Source organism: Lissotriton helveticus, chromosome 2_1 (assembly GCF_964261635.1).
Source record: "Lissotriton helveticus chromosome 2_1, aLisHel1.1, whole genome shotgun sequence".
Lineage (NCBI taxonomy): Eukaryota > Metazoa > Chordata > Amphibia > Caudata > Salamandridae > Lissotriton > Lissotriton helveticus.
Genome location: NC_136059.1, coordinates 900,973,167 through 900,978,425, shown reverse-complemented (window position 1 = coordinate 900,978,425; position 5,259 = coordinate 900,973,167). Strand labels below are relative to the sequence as shown.

At 41.9% G+C, this 5,259-nt stretch overlaps 1 pseudogene; it reads left to right on the top strand.

Moving 5' to 3' along the window:
- The first annotated feature begins 3,439 nt into the window (after window positions 1-3,439).
- On the top strand, window positions 3,440-4,147 carry LOC144820179 (serine/arginine-rich splicing factor 9 pseudogene; annotated as a pseudogene).
- The last annotated feature ends 1,112 nt before the right edge of the window (window positions 4,148-5,259 follow it).

The window sequence follows — 5,259 nt, the reverse complement described above, 5'->3', positions numbered from 1 at the left end:
ATTCATGTAGAATTTGTCAAGTAAAAATATTAGGAAACCATTAAAAATAAAAATACGTTTGAGTGTCAAAATAGATTCCAGTGAATAAAGAAGGATATTTGTCAGGCTCCTCGCTTATGTGGATTTGACCCCAAATGTAGGAGCATTGGTACTACTGATGCAAGTGCAGGGGTAGATGGGCAGTCCTTATGCAAATAGACAGCAAATCTGGATAGGAGAGTGTCGTCACTTTTGCCTCACATTCCTTGACTTTGACGGAGGAAATATATGCTGTGATAGAACGTGAGGCACTTGCATGTGTTTTGAAGTTCACAACAAATTAATGAATCCTGAGATATTTACAATAAAATTGAGAAACGCTTTGAACCACAAAATATGAGGCATATAGTGATCTCAATACACCTCAATGACACACAAAATCATCAAAACTTTTTGGTTTTTTAAATTCCGTTTTATTCTCCCTCTGTTACCTTCAGATGGTTTAACACGCTCATTAACTTCTGAAGGTTCACCACCCTCGAACAACAAACGTGCTCCTTTCTGTACCTTTCCATTCTCTTCACTAGATTGTGCCCTTTCATCAACATTTCTATACTATAATAACCAGTTCATATTCTTCTGCTTCCTTCTTTCCTACATACATCTTTATCAACATTCTTTCCCCCATGAGCTGAAAGTCGATTTATGTGCCAAGCTCTCCCATTATTCAGCAGGGCAGAATTATAAAACAACTTCCTGACCTCTACAGGTTCAGAAAGTGTACTTTCTTCATTCTTCACCATGATACCTTGTTTCACTTTAACCATATCTCCAACAGAAATATGGACTAGTTTACATTTATGTTTGGTATCATAATTTATTTGCATACATCTTGCACCTTCACTAATCTCTTGTTATCAGCAGTAGGGGAACAATTTACTCTTCTGGATTCTGACATCAACCTCAAATTGTCTCTCGAGAAAGGTACTATTCCTCTCAACAAATCAAATGGGCTATGACCTGGAGATTCGAATGGGGTGATCCTATATGCCAAAAGTGTGCAAAACACTTTCTTTCTCCAATTCACACCAGAGTTTACAGCTAATTACAGAGTGCCTTTACGAACCCTATTAAAACACTCAACAGTGTCATTCCTTTCAGGGTGGTAAACAGATGTAGTTTTATGTACTATCTAACACAAAAGTGTCAATGGGTCTAGAAAAAATGATGCCTATAGTGATGCAAAACCAGACAGTGTACTAGAATGTCTAACCTTGAGAGAGTAATCCTAACCTAATACAGATCAGAAAAGGATACCCATCAGTCACCACACGGATCCGCCCTTCATCATTTGGAAATCCTTATTGACCATATAAGTAACGGACTACAGGTGATGTGTGAGGACAAGGTGGAAGATCCTCCATCATCCAAGTAGAGCATCTGTATGGTCTGAGTACTGGGGGAAACATCCTTTACAACGCAACTGTTACAACAAAGTACCTTTACGACGCAAACATTACAACGCAACTTTTACAACGACTTGCGCTGAGGGGCGCTCTAGGATAGGGAATAGTTTTCAACACCTTCACTACTATCCACGGGGAATGGAGTTGGAATAGTAAATTTAACTATTCACTATCCAGCGCCCCCCAACGCAAGTCGTTGTAACGACTTGCGTTGTAAAACTTGCGTCGTAAAGGCATGCGTTGTAATAGCATGCGTTGTAACGTCATACATCCGAGTACTGGTGGTCAGTACTCTTGAGTGGTGAAAATGGGTGACTGATTTGCAGTGCGAGTAAAAAAATGTGGAAAGGTGTATAGTAAAATTGGGTGAGGGAGCAACATATAATTTTATTCTTGCTTATGCTCACTCCTCCAATATTAAAAAAGCAAAATCAGTTTATAACAAATAGCTGCCTAGATGGAACAATAGGTCAACATGTTTCAGCATGCTGGCAAAGAAGTACCGACGGAAAGAGCGGTGCTTCCCTCATGTCCTGAGCCGCTGCCAGGTGGGGTGAGGTCTATGACTCCTGCGATTCTGTGGCATACATGATCCACAGACAGGACGAAAGGAGATACCTAGGATCTTAGGTGATCTTATTCCTTGTCATATTATGATTTTGTTGTTTTCACTTTAAATTCACATTGCAGTAGCATGAGCATTTTCTAGGTCCTGAAGAAGGCAACGACTAATTTGTCCATGATATTTGGGATATTCAGTAATAGATGAATTTACCATGATAGACTTTTTTGTTTTTCTGTTTGCTTTTTGTTCCCATCCTGTTTTACTTTATTTGGCATTGTCAAATAAAATCCCCAACAAATGCTGTTGTTGTAATTTTTTTTCTGTATTTGTTCACTTTTTTTTGGTTTCCATCATACATTTTACAAAGTTAAAATTAAAAGATTGTTTATTCATAAATAAATTCCATAATAAGGTTTTTAACAATTGTTATTAATTTACAAAAAAATATCTAAAAGCACAAATCAAAAACTAGTATTTGGATAAATTTGAATAGCAATTTGTTATTTGTTTTCTAATTCTCTAGAAACCATGTATAATCCAAAAACGTTTTGCAATATTTTGATTTACAGTTCCAGGCCTTGATTCCATGTAAGAACAGGATATGATAAAAAAAATCAGATTACATAGGCAAAGTGTTATTGATTTATGTCATTACCTGGAGCCAGATGTTCTGCCTCACAATAGGAATCCCATATCAAGAATACCAATATTCGATATAGTGACAGTACTCCCGTTTGTTGCTTGTGAAGTGTCACTATCAACTTTAAGTGGTGTGCTGCAATAAGTTCTTTCTGTAATGATGAGATACATCAACAGCTTCATACACTAACATAAAACATGTATTTTTCCTATGTGAAGGGAGATGTGTATGTTTTGGTTGGCCTAACCAGCACACATTGCCTTGGTGGCAACAAACAACAGAAAACAAATCTAATGCAACCTCAACAAATACACTTCACAGTGCAAGCTGTCTTTGTACAATATATGTGCATACAAAGTATGTGTGTCTTACACAGGATCATCCCATGCCCTATTTGTACTTCACAACAGCAGCATATAACAGCAAATGTCACAACTTTGAAATGTGCAAATAAAGATGACCTGGTGCAGGAGCTCAAACTATATTGAAACAAAAAAGGCACTCTAGACAACTGTTTTTGGCTCTATGGTTGCTTTTTCTTCACACAATGCTTTGCGCTTGAGCTGCGGCCTGTCTGCCTGCAAGAAGTGAGGGAAGAGAGCCGGAGCGGTAGTGCGCGGGCCGGGTGAAAAGAACAGAGGGCTCAGCAGCACTGCAGAGGCTGAGAAGACCCCAGCCAGGCCGCACACCCATCCCCGCTCAGCCAAAGAGCAGGCAGACCCGCAACGCCAAGCGACCGCCCGCCAAGGAGTCTTAGCGTGCAGGCCACCGCAACCCGAAGCAAAGAGGATGGCCGGCTTCGGTGGATGGGGAGACCGGGACTCTGCCGGCCCCGGTGGCTCTCGGGACCGTAAGAAGGATGGCCGTATCTATGTAGGCAACCTGATGGCTGACGTGCGCGAGAAAGATGTGGAGGACCTGTTTTATAAAATACGCACGCATCCGTGACATCGAGTTCAAAAACCAGCGGGGCCTGGTGCCCTTCGCACGCTTCGAAAACCCCAGGGACGCAGTAGATGCTGTGTATGGAAGGAATTGCTAGGATTACGGTCACTGCCGCCTGCGCGTCGAGTATCCCCGTGCTTCCCGAGGCTGTGGTGGTATCGGTGGGGGCGGTCCCCGCGGCAGGAATGGTCCTCCTTCCCGACGCTCCGAGTACAGAGTTCTTGTTTCAGGACTTCCGTCTTCTGGGAGCTGGCAGGATCTAAAAGATCATATGCGAGAAGCTGGAGATGTCTGTTATGCTGATGTGCAGAAAGATGGGATGGGAGTAGTTGAATTTCTTCGCAAGGAAGATATGGAATATGCACTGCGTAAATTGGACGACACAAAATTTCGATCTCACGAGGGTGAAACTGCCTTTATCCGGATTTGTCCTGAGAGAAGCACCAGCTATGGTTATTCGAGGTCGCGATCTGGCTCAAGGAGTCGCGACTCTCCTCCTCCATGCCAAAGCCGTGGCTCCCCTGTTACTCCTCTCCATTCAGGCCCTACTGATCCCGCTGACTGGACTTTTCTTTTACATGTCACATGAGCGCCTGATTGGAATTTACATTCCTGACCTGGTGGAGTAAAAGTGTCTGAAATTTCCTTTCCCTTTTTAAATAAAATTCTTTAAAAAATAAATAAATAATAATTAATTTGTGTGACATGAAAAAATGGACACAGTACAAATGTAAAATTTTGAGGGCACAATGGAAATAAACACAGTCGTCAATGTTTCAAACTTAGATGAACACACATCTGCACTGGATTTACGTTAACTTGCCATTTCAGAAAAATGTCTAGCACAGATTTTTATTCTCATTAACCCTGGGCGTAGTGGCCGTAGTGGGGCTTCGCGAAGCTACGCGAAGTGAGCAAAAAACTACGCCCACCCACGCACTTCACGTAGCCCCACTACACGCCACCCGCCTCCCTCCCGCCCTCCCTAAATGCTTAAATGAATATATAAATGAATTATAAAACCACTTACCTTGTCCGCCGCGTCCCCGGGGCTCCCGCTCGTCATCGCGACGCCGGCGCGCGCGTCTTGGATACTAATGCGCATGCGCGGCCGCCCGCGCATGTGCATTTCTCTTGTTGCCTGCTTCGCCTACTTTGCAAAGGGCGAAGTAGGCAACACTACGCCCACTTCGTGGGCGTAGCGAAGTTGCCCGCCCAGGGTTAATTCTCATTGGATTAAAAGTTGGTTTAAAATGCTGTCGGGACGCACTGGTAACAGGGATGGGGCGGTGGGATGTGGCGGGGGTGGGGGAGTTGGGTAAGTTAAATTCAATTTTAAAAATAATGAAATCACTTACCTTGCGCTCGCTGCATCCCAAGTAATTCAAGAATAAATGGCTATAGTTTTGATGAGAAACATATTACAAATATGATTTTCATAAAACATACACGTTAATTTATGTTAGAAGTGACAGATGTGCAATATATCTTACTCCTTCACAAATGTGCATGGAAGTAAGTATGTGTTTTGAAAAAATATTTTGATAGGCATACATTTATAAAAACAAAAAAACAAGCAGGAGTTTGAAGAAGTTTGTGACAGAGTAAAACATACACAAGAACATGTCGTTTTTAAGTCCAGATGATGAATCAATAATGAACAA